This window comes from Cervus elaphus, chromosome 13 (genome assembly GCF_910594005.1).
Source record: "Cervus elaphus chromosome 13, mCerEla1.1, whole genome shotgun sequence".
NCBI lineage: Eukaryota > Metazoa > Chordata > Mammalia > Artiodactyla > Cervidae > Cervus > Cervus elaphus.
Window position 1 is genome coordinate 65,656,766 of NC_057827.1, and position 14,367 is coordinate 65,671,132.

A 14,367-nucleotide genomic window follows, 5' to 3' on the forward strand; every position below is an offset into this window, starting at 1 on the left:
CCCAGGTGGTTCAAAGATAAAGAATCCACCTGTCAGGGCAGGAGATGCAGATTGGATCCCTGGGTCCGGAAGATTCCCTGGAAGAGGAAATAGCAACCCTCCCCAGTATTCTGACCTGGAGAATTCCATGGACCAAGGAGCCTGGCGGGCTACAGTCCGCAAAGAGTCAGACTCAGCTGAGCACAGAGCAGACTGACAGGCCTCCTCTGCCAACACAGGCCCCTGTGAACCCCCTATTACATCAGAGTTGGGGGAAAGTGACCCCCACATGGAACCGCAAACACCCTATGGGCAGAAAATCAGATGTAAAATCCTCTCAGTCCTTCTGACAGTTAAAGTAAAATTTTATGTGAGCAATATACTCTTGCTCTGATTACCATGCAGTATAATTTTATTCTGGTTTTTCTGGGCCTGCTGAACCCCCGGCTCTTTTAAGTGTTCAAATGCTCTGCTTGCCAAGATAAATGATTATAATTGACAGGGCATTGTCAATCTATTGCAAAGCTGATTTCATTAAGCATGCCAAGGGCCAGCTCTGGGGGCAGGTAGCCGAGCGGAGAGGGGTTTTGATCTCACTCTCTCCCTCTGGTACAGTCCACACTGGCACCAAAGGCTGGAGGGCAAGAGAACAAAGGGAGCGTTATGTCTCTGAATTCAAATCTTTCCCTTTGAAATGAGGCGTCCGGAATGGCCAATAAAACTGTGGAAATGGATTTCTGGCTGCATTTGATGTTAAGCCTTTAGTGTCAAGCGCCAGGTCTATCGGTTCTATGTTCATGCCCCCATCCTTTCTTTCTTCCCTTTGCTCCCCTTGTTTCTGCCCCCCTTCTCTGGATGGCCTTGTGGGGAATTTGTCCTTTCATTAATAATTTCTGAAAGTTGCCGGATAGGCCGTTGCATCCCCTTGCTGCTTTGACATGAGAAGAGCAAATTAAGTCCTAACAGCATGGCGACTTGCTCTGTGTGAGTAACAGAATCGGTCTCCTATAGATTGATTAAGACCCGAATTCTGCCTTGGTCTGAAATTCTCCGTGTATTAAGGCATCTCTGTGTACACAGTTGCCATCCTTTTGCACTGAGTCATCATAATCCCCGGGAACATCCCTTTTCACCTAGAGAAGACAGTTGGAGAGACAGCCCCAGGTCTAAAGCCTCCTTCTACTGATCTGTAACTGGATATCTGTGACAAGGAGCCGAGCTTTCGTCTCAAGTGGTGAGCCATGAGCCCAGACCTTGATTGAGAGGGAAAGATGTAGCCCATCCGTGGCGCCATGCCCGCCATCATCCTGAGCTGTTCGCAGACTGGGGGAGGTGATGCAAAACAGAACTTTGAGTATTCAAACCAGGGTCAGTTTCTGGAATCCCAGAGCATGGCCTGACCCATCCCACTTACATCCTTCAGTGGGATCAAACTAATTGACCCCGTTGACATAGCGGTTTGTGGTTTCTGGTGAGGAAGGACCTGGTAAGAGTGAAAAGAAAAGCAAACGGGATTCAAAAAACCAGGTTCCAACTCCAATGCTGTGCTTAACTGGGAGATCTTGGGTTACTTACTTCTCCTCCTATGACTCAGACATCTGGCTGTAAAAATGAGGACAGTAATTCTTCCCCTATCCTGAGTTCTAAATGACACTGAATATAAAGGAGTTGTTTAAACTCCAAACCATCATATAAGTGTGTGTGTGCTCAGTCGTGTCTGACTTTTCGGGACCCCATGGACTGTAGCCCACCGCTACACCACGACACCACTGTCCGTGGGATTCTCCAGGCACGAATACTGGAGTGGATTGCCATTCCCTTCCCCAGGGGATCTTCCTGACCCAGAGCTGGCATTATTACCAGAATATCATCTCTGTTAGCATCGTTCAATCTTCATGATAGGTTAGAATGGGCAGAACACCTTGCAGGAGTGAGAGAATCAGCCAATGGGAGAGCTCCATGCCCGTAATAGAGCCAGCCGGGTATGCTGGAAACCGTGAAGAACTCTAGGTCAAAAGTACACAACGTCTTAAATGGCTTAAACATCCAGTGAGATAATAGGAAATTAGGTCAAACTTTAAGTAGGAGTTAGAGAAAGAAGACCTGTTGCCTTGAGGACATCTGGTATACCTGCGGAAAAAAAAATAAAACTGGATCTTGGCTTTTCAGAGCCTTGGAAGATACAGAGGGCATGAAAAAAAAAAAAAATCCAGAGCCTATTCAGGATATGGAATCCAAGAGAAGATTTTCCTTATTAAAAAAAAAAGTCAGAGTCTCAAGGGGAGCAAGCGTGAACTAGATGGAGACATACACATATACAACATAGCTTCTTCCCCCACCACCAACACACACAGAACATAGCCCTGGTGCTGAGCAGAGAAGCCTTTAGATTGTCAACGGGAGACTTTTACACAGCCCCAACCTCCTTCTCAAGCCTCACTTTCCTTTACTATCTGCTTAATCGTCATCCCCAAGCTACTATGACACACTTCCTCATCTCTGCTGGCCTTTTCCTATACTTCCCCTGCTACGCCTTCCATAGGCTTAATGTTCTCTGCCTAAAAGTTCCACTGGACAACCCCCTCTGGGATTGCTAAAAATGAAGGTAACGTTCTTTTTAAAAAATACCCACAAGGATTGGGAGTAGAGCATCAGCAGAGAGGAAGCCAAAAACTTCTATAAGATGGAAGGAGAAAGAGGAGTGACGAAAGACTCAGAAGAGAAGAAATCACACTTCAGGACACTCATGGAAGGGCCTTTGGCAAAGGAGAGAGAAGATGAACTTAGGAGCTTCAGATGGGCTCAGGATCAGAAACATGTAAGAAAAAGCAGGAGTGAGAAGTGGAGTTGAAAACAGAAGATGAATTAAACTCTGCATTTGCCTATCCGCACACACAGAGAAACAAATGGTTGACAATCACTCTCCTTTTCTTAAACCAGATAAGCTTTCTTTAAAGAAATTAAGCGGGAAGAACTAGGACTGGTGGTGTAAGCACCAATGCTAAAGAGCAAAGACCTCTAGATTGGGGAATGGCAACCCCCTCCATTAATATTCAGCACTCTGACCTGTCAGATGAAAACCTGTCAGCCAGTTTTGTCCAAATACATTGAGTCCCCAGTTGGTTTTCTAGTATCTCTTTTTTAAAACTTATATGATTAATCAAGGGTCATGAGACATTTTAGGGAAATCAAACAAAAAAGAGAGACTGAAATTTTATTTAAAAGGAAAAGCTGATTTCGGAGGAAACAAAGATAATTTAGAAAAAATAAACTTGTCTTCTCTGAGATATGCAAGAATATATTCCATCCACAAGAAAAGAACAATATGCTATGAAGAAGAACAATCATAGAGCAAGAAAGTGCTGGGAAATTAAATATGTGATGTCAAAAAAAAAGAAAATTGAACAAAAATGTTGGGAGGTAACATTAAGGAAATCTAGAATGCAGAACAGAAAAAGCAATGAAATGGAAATATGAGAGCAAAGTGGAGAAGAGTCATGTGTGCTATGCGCTAAGTCGCTTCGATTGTTGAAATTCCTCAAAAGTGTTAGTTGCTAGTCACGGCTGACTCTTTCTGGCCACATGGATGGTAGCCCATTGACTATTCATGGAATTTTCCAAGCAAGTATACTGTAGTGGGTTACCACTTGCCTCTTCCAAGGGATCTTCCTGACTCAGGGAATCAAACCTGGGTCTCCAGTCTTGCAAGCAAATTCTCTACAACGCAAGAAAACAAAGGAACCCATTAGAAACTTAAAAAAAAAGAAAATAAGCAGCAATCACAGTAATAATCCTAGTACTCTCAGCTGTGAGGTGAACAATATTTACAGTCCCAATAAAGTAAACATGATTTGCTTCATGGATGTTCCATTTCTGGAATCAACCTACAGATAAAGCTTGATAGACTGTAAAACAAAACAAAAAATAAATGTTATCCATCTTAACATTTAAAAGTGAAAGTACGGTTACTAAGAATGAGAAGCAGAAGAGGGGAAGTGGGAGAGGAGGTGATAAGAAGGGTTGGAATGTCATACACTCATCTCATAAGACTTGAGTCAAAGGTTACTGTTCACCACTGATGGAATACAAAATGTGTATATGTATGATTTAAACTAATAAAGAAACTAAAAGGTTGTGTGTGTGTTTGTGTGTATGTGTGTGTGTTTGTGTGTATGTGTGTGTGTTTGTGTGTATGTATGTGTGTGCAAAATGAACTGGGGGCAGAGACGTGGGTAATGGTCCAAATGAACCAATTCATTTGTTGTGGGAAGGCCCTGATATACAAATATCTAAACTTGATCAATCAAAAATAACATTATCAACATGTTTAGCACATGTGTATATATTATATAGATACCAGGAAACAAGCAGAAATAGTTAACAGAATTAAAAGTGATTTACTCAGGAGAAAAGCATTACAGTGACAAAACAGTAGGACTTTTCATTAGAAATTTATCTCTAGAGACTTCCCTGGTGGTCCAATAGTTAAGATTCCTTGATGCCAATGCAGAGGGCATGGGTTCCATCCCTGATCAGGGAATTAAGATCCCACATGCTGCATGATACAGCCAAAAGATAAAAGAGTAAAATAAAGGTCTATGAGGTTTTTTAAAAAATGTTAAAAAGGAAATATATCTCTACTGTATTATTTTAAGTAGCTATTTGATAAATATTTTCAGATTTTTAATCTAATTTTGACTTTAATGTGAGACGGGGATATACCAATTACTTGCATGGTTCTTGAGATGCTATAAGCTTGTTGTTGCTGCTAATGGCTCTATCCCTTTCACCTGGAAATTATTTTAAACTAAAATCTATACTGTTTTATTTATTCACAGATCAAACCTAGAAAGCAAGTTTTAAGTGAATGAAGCCACTAAGGATTCATTCATCTATCATTTATTGGTTTATTGAGTGCCTATGAGTACAATGTTATTTTCAATTCTGCAAAGGCTGCCAAGCTCCATTTATATCCTTAAGGTAACATATGGGATATTTTTCCCCAAAAAAATGGCCACAAAGGAAAGTTTCAGAGTCCAGGTGGCTTTCCACGTACCTCACCCATTTCCACACACCCTCACCCAAACCACAAATAGTGGTTTTAACCCACTCTTTAAAAGGAATGGACTGAAGTCAGGATGTTGAGAATTTTAGACCCAGATATTTCATCTTCCCTACTTGTATCACTGAAGCAAGTCACCTCTCCAAGTGGGACCTCTTTCAAATATGAAATAACAAGGTTTGGAATGACTGGACTCTGAAACATCAGACCTTGTTGCCCTGAGATCACTGGTCAACTCCAAAAGCAGGGGACTAGGGAGGGGAAGGGCTGTCTGACTCTGGCATCATTAAAATGGACTGTTTAGGCACCAAAGCACAGCCCGCAGGATGCACCTGAGGAATCAGATGGCAGCCTGTGAAGCAATTCCATTTGGTGGAAAGATGGAAGGCCTGGGGTCTAGAGACCCAGGCTTTTGTTCCAGCTCTGCCAAAACGCTGCTATATGATACTGAACAAGTCACCACAGCTCTGTAGCCCTGAATGTCCTCACCTGGAAGATGAAAGGGTTCATGGAGACAATCCCTGAAGTCCCTTCCAGCTCTGACATGCTCATTCCATGATTGCGTGACCATCAAATTAAATTAAAACCAGACCTTTTGCATCACCCCGTGTGTTGGCGAAGACAGGTAACACGCCCATGTGTACATGAAAAAGCCTCCGACAGTGGGTCGCTCAGCTTCTTGTTGTTGTTGGGATTTTTTTTTTTTTTAATCCTTTCCTGAGCTTATCAGCCCATGATCAAGGGCTCCTTCTCCAATGCAGGTGCTTATCTGCCCGCTGAGGCCAAGGGCACATCTTAGTAACTTGCAGCTTGTGAAGCAACGCGGGCGTTTCTGCCACTGTTAAGCCACCACCTCTGGCTACAATAAGGCGTTGCCTGATAAACAGACTTGCTCCATACTCGTCTGCCTGGGAAGGAGAGAAATAGCCTGCCAGTCCACTCCTGCCAAGGTCTGCACCCAGCCGTGTGCAGGTAGAGCCTGATATTGGGGTCATCTTAAGATGCTATTCAGCTTGGGGGAAAGATGGATGAGAGATACGGATCTGGTGTGGTAGGCTTCCTAGGCACCTGGACCCAGGGACTGAAGGGTCCTTGGAGGAATGCCAGAGGTCAGAATAGAGACCTGCTAGCTGGGAGGGGGCAGGGGGGGTCTCCTGGAAAACCAAGGCTGGGCTTGGTATCGATGTGCCATAGAGAAATGGCCTCCAGATCTGGCTATTTCTAAAACCAGGGATGACTCATCCTTTCAAGGAAAATTTCCTAAGATCTGATATCCACTGGCCAAGGAAGAAACACACAGATGAATGAACACATAGGTCCTTCCCATCAAAGAGTTCCCAGTCTGATTATGAGAGGAAATAGGCAAATAATTGTAGTGCCTTTAACACCTAATGTGCCTAGTCACCACTCTTGGTACCAGAGAAATTTAAGTGAAATATGTCTGATCTCACAAAGCTTCAATCACCAACTTCCTTCTGAAAATCTTCCTGGGGTAAAGACGATAGTTTGCAGAATGCTTCCTGAGGACTTGGCTTCCTTGATAGCTCAGACAGTAAAGAATCTGCCTGCAATGCAGGAGACCCAGGTTCAATCCCTGGATCAGGAAGATCCCCTGGAGAAAGTAATGGCTACCCACTCCAGTATTCTTGCCTAGAGAATTCCACGGACAGAGGAGCCTGGTGGGCTAATCTGTGGGGTTGCAAAGAGTCAGACAAAACTGAGTGACTAACACTTTCAACTTGCCTGGGGACTAGGCTTCACGCTGGGCGCTCTGCATGTTTTAGCTGGAGTCATTCTAATGAGGTGGTGATCACAACTCCTATTTCACATATGAGGAAACCAAGATCAGAAATGCTGGGAGACTTTGCCTGCAACCTCTCAGTTGGCAGGTCCCTGGGGTGACATTGGACCCACATCTGTGCGTCCCCAAAGCCCGACTTCCTTTTAATGTTCTGCCATAGCTCAGTCCTTCCCAAATCCAGAAGTGTCATGTTTCCGACCCTTGCTCTCAGCCTGCTTCTTTACTCAAGGACAGGAATCACCTTATCAGTTAGTATAGGATAGGTTGTGCTGCAGTAACAACTCTAAATATCCATGACGTCAAGCAAGGATTCACTCCCCACTTATGCTCCATGGCAACGTAAGTAGGCAGGTAGCTCTGCCCGTTATCATCACTCAGGTCTCCAAATTAATGGAGTTTGCACTCAAGGTGTTTCCCAGGTCACCAGTGCAGAAGTGTCGAGCTGGAGAGTGTCCCGCTAATAATTTAAATACTCCAGCCCAGGAGTGACATATGTCAGATTCGCTCGCAACTCGTTGGCCAGAACTAGTCACATGGCCACAATTAACCACAGGAAAGAAGACTGGATATTGATAAGCAGTGGGGGTATCTGCCAATATCGTTGTTCATCCAGGTCCCCTGGTATGAAACCCCAGTCTTCAGGACTGCTGAATTGTTTCCCCCCTTAACCATAAACTAAAGGAAACAGATCTTACTCTGGAATCCCTCAGACTTTCAGAACTTCTGGAAACTTGGCACTTACTTGTGTAGTCTCTGTTGTCTTATCTGTAAAACAGGGGCAATAATGCCTTATCACAGGACTATGATGAAAATTTACAAGCTAATCCATGTAAAACAAGCTCAATAGCCTTTAGGTCTCCCTTCCTACCCAACCTTTCCATCGTGTTCCCATTTAAATGTTCCAGCCTCTTTTCTCAGGCCCCCGTGACTGGCATCTTTCACCAGCACCATTGCAACATTCACTGGTCCCTCTGCCTTGAACTGCATTCCATCTGACCCCTGTGGCTTTCTGGTGACCTTCCTGAGCCAAAAATAAAAAATAAAAATCTTACTTTGTACTTTCTCTGCTCCTGATTCTGTTATGGTTCCCTGCAGCTTTCAGGACATAGTCACTCCCCAAGCCATCTTTCTAGTCTCCCCCCCGTATCCTTCCCATCTTTCATACACACTGGACCATTTTCCATCCCTTGGCGGTGCAATGCATGTGTTCTCGGTTGTGTGCAAGTCTTTGTGATCCCATGGACTGTAGCCCGTCAGGCTCCTCTGTCCACGGAATTTTCCAGGCAATTCCATGGAATGGGAGTGGGCTGCCATTTCCTTCTCCAGTGAATCTTCTTGACCCAGGGATGGAACCCACATCTGCTGCATTGATAGGTGGATTCTTTACCACTCGGCCACCTGGGAAGCTCTCCCATGCCCTGAGCCTTCCCCAGTTGACCATAGACTCCTGCCTGGAATGGCTTTTGCCCTCCCTCATCTGGCAAACTCCTATTCACACTTCAAAACTCGGTTCACATGTCACCACCCAGATGAGGGTTTTCACAGGTACTCCCACAGAGCTCATTTGCTTTCACCTGCTGTTAGCCTGAAATTGCACCATCAGCATGCCGCTGAGTCAAGTCTCCAGCCAGAGTTTCTTCACTCGGTTCTCTTTCATAAGGGCTCAGACAGCAGACCAAGCCCTGACTTTGACTTCAGGGCTTTTCCCAAGCTTCCTTTGTAATCTTAGAAAAGTCAGCTCTCACTTGCAACTTTCCCCTTGTGGAGGGATTCACTGTTTGGTGAGCTGCTATAGAAATATCTCAACCTCCTTATGGTCACTATCTGCCTTGGGCCCTTTCCATATGAGGATCCACCTGTTCCCAAGGAAACAGACACTGGGAATGACCTCATCCTTCAGGGGGATCCCCCCCTCACCACCCCTCCTTGGGTAACTTTCCCATTATAGATCCACTGTGTCCTGAGATGTGTCCTATACAGTCCATGGAATTCTTCAGGCCAGAATACTGGAGTGGGTAGCCATTCCCTTCTCCAGGAGATCTTCCCAACCCAGTTCTCCCACATTGCAGGTGGATTCTTTACCAGCTGAGCCATCAGGGAAATCCAAGAACACTAGAGTGGGTAGCCTATCCCTTCTCCAGCGGATCTTCCCGACCCAGGAATCAAAGCTGAGTCTCCTGCAGTGCAGGCAGATTCTTTTACCAACTGAACTACCAGGGAAGCCCCTCCTGAGATGTTACAGAAAGCATTCCTGCGACAACACTTATACACACAAAGATAGAGCAGTACAAGAAGAGATGGAGGGGAAGTATTCCATCCCAAGCAAGCCTCACGATGGACACAGGAGCTTTCATCCTTATACCCTTAGGTGTGTGGACAGTGAAGACTATGGCTGGACTTCACATTTACCCACACAATTCTTTGGCAAGTTGTCTCCAACAGATGAGATATGTGAGGTATAGAATGGTAACTTGACTCACGTAAGGTCCTCCTGTATTTTCAAGACCTGGGCAGAAACAAGCCATAGGAACCCTTCTGGTTTTTAGTTCATTGCTCAGAAATTCATGGAAAAGCAAGTCATTGACCTTGATCACAACCCATGAGTATGTAGGCAACTAAGAAGTGACAGGAGAGTGTGAAGTAGTCTGCTCATCCAGGAGCAAAATGCACCTGATCTACGTCAATCAAGATGAACAGATCCCCCAAAACACATCAGGAGGGAAAATGAAAATGGGTTCCTGATGGTCTTGTACCATATGATACAATGAAAAGTGAAAGTGAAAGTGAAGTCATGTCTCTTTGCGACCCCATGGACTGTAGCCCGCCAGGCTCCTCTGTCCATGGGATTCTCCAGGTGAGAATACGGGAGTGAGTTGCCATTTCCTTCTCCAGGGGATCTTCCCGACCCAGGGATCAAACTTCTTGCATTGCAGGCAGATTTTTTACCATTTGAGCTACCAGGGAAGCCCATGATACATGATACTATTATGTAAATATGTAAAGGCTTGATCACAAAAACAATTTGAAATATTGTGTGTGTGTGTATATGTGTGTGTATAATTTTTGTGGCTTGGAAGGAAGGGCATCAAACTTGTAACAATAGCTGCTTTTGTGGAAAAGGAAATGGACCTGAGTAGGAATCGTAGTCATGGGAGACAGCTGGAGATTTATCTAATCAGTTCTAAAGGTTTATAAAGTGCTCTAGTGCACTCATCCATTACTGGCAGACTCATCCAGCTATACACATAGAAAAATAAATAAACATGGGAAAAAAAGCAAACGGTTAATTTTGGGTGTAGGAAAATAAAGGACATCCCCGGTGGCTCAGTGGTAAAGATCCACCTGCAATGCAGGGGCCACAGGAGGCACAGTTTCGATCTATGCATCCAGAAGATCCCCTGGAGGAGGGCGTGGCACCCCACTCCAGTACTCTTGCCTGGAGAATCCCATGGACAGAGGAGCCTGGCGGGCTATGGTCCATAGGGTCACAAAGGGTTGGACACAACTGAAGTGACTTAGAACACAGGTATATAAAGTGAGTGGAATTTAGAAGAAAAAAAAAACTCTGAACGAATTCTGAGTTCAGATCCCATCTCTGGTGCCAACAAGCCGTGAGACTGCCAGTGGTCTCCTTATCGTCTGTGTGCCTCAGTTTCCACACTGATGCCCACAGGGGATGGGACCAGTCACAAAGGTGTCTCCCAGGTCTTAGCCCTCTGAGCTCTGCATACAGATGGGTCGTGTCCCGGCCTAGCCAGGTGCCCTTTTGCAGCCAGATTGAAACTAAACCAAGTTTTAGTTCAGTTTTTGGTGATGTTTCATGTGGGAAAGGTATAAATTATGCACAGGCTAAAGGTGAGAAAGGAAGAAAGGAAAGAGATGACGAAGAAATACCAGTTCCGTAGGGTCCTGCCAACACAAGACTGGACTCCACCTCTCTTCTGCTTGTGTGAGCATTTGCACACACACACCCCACACGGCAGGGCTATAGAAGTGACCGCCAGGGAGTTCTGTGTTATCTCCACCCAGAAACCAGTTCAGCTCATCCACCTCCCACCAGAGCCCATACATCCCCAGGACCTCCAGCTCCTCTCTTCCAGGGTCTAGTGCAGAAAGGGTCGCACTGTATTCTACTGAAGTCCCCACAGTGTAGTCACTCCAATCTACCTATTCCAACACCACCGCTCAGCATGGTTGGACTAAACACCCTCACTTGCATAAAACGCTCTGAGACAGATATGGTCTGATTGGATCCCAGGGGCCACCAGCCAGGGAGGAAGGAGCAAGGCTGGACTCCTACTCCTGGTGCTAATGAAAAGCAGAACTCTGCCCTGCGTGGCTGGCGTGGGGCTGAGCACACCACGTGTCTTTGCTCACTAGTCTCCCATCAGCCCAACATCACAGGCAGAAAAACCACAGCTCAGCGCGGTCTGCCCAATGCACACCCTGCCAGGCCAGCAACCCGGCTCAAGTTCAAAGCCCTTTGCCCTGGACAATGTTCCCACACATCTGTAGGGCAACAAGTTTGGAAGCCACGTGAAGCTGGGCTCCAAGTCCTTTTTGTTGCATTCACACCATTTAAATTTAGAACGGTCTCAGCTCTCCAAGGCAATGGGCAGCTACCATTCAGCCATCAGGACGTTTGTAGCAGGAAGAAAGGCCACCTTGGAGTCATCAGCAGAGCTTTGCAACTCTTGTCTTCTTTGTCAGTTGGCACAAGAATGCCTACCTGGAGGTGCTCCAGGCAGGCTCAGGCAAGAGGACAAGTAGGAAGATGCTCAGTAAATTCCTCCCCGCTTTGGGTCAGCCTGGTAACAGTCACAGCAGCCCTGACCTGTCCTCTCCTGGCGGCTAAGACAGACCGTGTGTTCCAGTGAGAAGCAACTTGACGACCTGCCCCCGGCTGCCTCGGGTCTAGCTGTGCCTGCAAAGCTGCAGGATGTGGTCAGCTCGACAGCGAGGCACGCAGAAAAGAGTTTCCCAGAGGCCTTTGCAGCAAAGCCGCAAGTTGGAGAAATAATTTGTTGCCTTTGCTGTCTTTTCATAAGGCAGCCTCTTAAAGCTACCAAAAAGAAAAAAAAAAAAGTCATTTTCTTCCAAAATGGAATTCCTTCTCATGAAAGGGTAAGCATGGAAATTATTAAGCCTAAGAGACAATCTCCTTTGCCAACTACGAAATCTCACCAGGACATTGGACAGTCTATGCAGAGAAGAATCTGAACTCCTTTATGAGAGCACCAGGCAGTCCTTTCATTATTAGTAAAACATACCTCATCTGGTCGAGGAGCAAAACCAAGACAGCTTAGAAGGGCTGCTTGGACATCAAACCCATCTAACAAAATGGTGCTTTGATGAGTTCCATGTAAATGAATCCAAAACATGTGATTTAAAGGTCCTCAAAACAGAGGAGGCTTGGAAAAAGGGCAGCAGCAGACTGTCCTTTAGAAAACCACACTCGGGGCTGAACCAAACCCAAATGCTTAAAAGATTTTTGACTGTGGTCTGGTGGCCCAGCCATTAATTCTGAAGCTCAAAGTGGACTCTGGGTGCCTATAGAAGACAATGATACCCATGGACGAAGCCCTCCTGGCGTGACCCACCCACCAACCCAGGTGTCTGGAAAGGGAAGTGAACCGACACCAACTCTCACACATTTCTTCTGCTTTCTTGTCATTCCCAAGGCAGTGTGGCTTTGGAGCAAAGGATTCCTGAGTGACAGGAAGGGCAGTCTGCATGATGTCTTCACCAAGCCTCTTCCTTGCATCACCAAGGTCATGTCTCTTCTTGTCTCCTGTCCTTCCTGCAAGTTGTTGCTCAGTCACCCAATCCTGTCCAACTCTCTGCAACTCCATGGACTGCAGCACACCAGGTCTCCCTGTCCTTCATTATCTCCTGGAGCTTGCTCAAACTCATGTCCATTGAGTTGGTGATGACATCCAACCACCTCATCCTCTGTCATCCCCTTTTCCTCCCGCCTTCAGTCTTTCCCAGCATCAGGATCTTTTCCAATGAGTCAGCTCTTCTCATCAGGTGGCCAAACTATTGAAGTTTCAGCTTCAGCATCAGTCCTTCCAATGAATAGTCAGGGTTGATTTCCTTTAGGATTGACCGGTTTGATCTCCTTGCTGTCTAAGTGACTCTCAGGAGTCTTCTCCAGCACCACGTTAGAAAGCATCGATTCCTACAAGACCAGGACTCATTCTGCAACTGCTCAGGAAGGAGAGGCTGGAGCCTTGGTATTTTGAAACGTAGCCAAGATAGGTGGTGGGAATGGGCCCAGAGAGGGAGGTGACAGGACACAGGCCCAGAGTCACAGTGCCATTCTCAAGGAGTCAGGATGGCGAGCAGTGCCCTTTTGGGGAGCAGAGGCCTTGTATCTGGAGACTAAGCTGGAAGAGAAGGAGGGGACATAAGCCCAGATCTTGATGTACACACGGCCAGGGTCCCTGGAGAACAGATGTTGAGAGTCGCATCCAGGGGTGCTCTTGGGAACACCAGGTCTGGAGGGGTAGCAAAGAAGTTCAGGAAAGCAAGACTGGACAGAGGGAAAATTGAACTACAAGGCAGAGTTATAAGGAAAGCAGCTGTTGACACCACAGGAAGCTCTGGAGCTAAGATGGACCTTCAGAGATGGTCCAAATGCAGGTGAAGGGGCTGGACTTTTATGCCTTGGCATTATCCAGACATCTACCAGGTTGAGGGTGTTTAAGCTTGGCCAAGGAAGCTTCCTGAGGCTGACGGTAACGTCCAGAATGGAATGACATAGCCAACACTCCAAGTGTCTGAGAAGTTGAGAGCCCCTGTCCTGAAGCAGAATCTCGGCAGCTCACAACAGCATCCACTACAGAGCCCTGGACCCACTTGTTTCACAAACTAAGTTCACATTATCCGGGAACAGCTGGTTGCTCTCCCTTTCCTGAGAAAAATGACAAGAGGAAGGAAGGTTAATAGGACAAACCGCAGCCACTGCTGCTGCCCTGGTGTCTTGGCACATCTCACATCCCTCACTCCATCCGCTGCAACGTGTCCTGTACGCTGTTCTTACTGACCGGTGTCTCTCTGGGTCCAGGTGACTGGCCTAAGATGAACCACTTCACTTCACCAGCAGTAAAAACTAATCTAAGGAAGCAAGGGAGGTAGGACTGGACAGAGGGAGATGCTGAACTCTGAGGAGTCCTGTGTGTGAGTACTCTTTGCGACCCCGTGAACTGTAGCCCACCAGGCTCCTCTGTCCATGGGATTCTCCAGGCAAGAACACTGGAGTCGGTTGCCATTTCTTCCTCCAAGGGATCTTCCCAACCCAGGGACCGAACCCAGCATCTCCAGCATCTCTTGCATTGGCAGGTGCATGCTTTGCCACTGCACCACCTGTGTTGCCCTGAGGAGTCCCATCCGACCTAATTAGGGATCTGACCCTGGCATAGTGGGTGTGAAGGTTTTGAGGAATCAACTTCTTCTGGAACACTCTGCTGCTCTTATAATGAAGACCTGGGCCTGATCCTCAACTTGTCTACCCTCCAGGAGG

General features: G+C 46.3%; 1 long non-coding RNA gene across 1 annotated transcript in view; it reads right to left on the reverse strand.

Moving 5' to 3' along the window:
• Nucleotides 1-3,648: 3,648 nt before the first annotated feature.
• LOC122706955 overlaps nt 3,649-14,367 on the reverse strand; it is a 28,564-nt gene continuing 17,845 nt past the window's right edge. The window contains exon 3 of the long non-coding RNA XR_006344512.1: nt 3,649-3,696. This is a non-coding gene — a long non-coding RNA (uncharacterized LOC122706955). The remainder of the gene's footprint in view (nt 3,697-14,367) is intronic.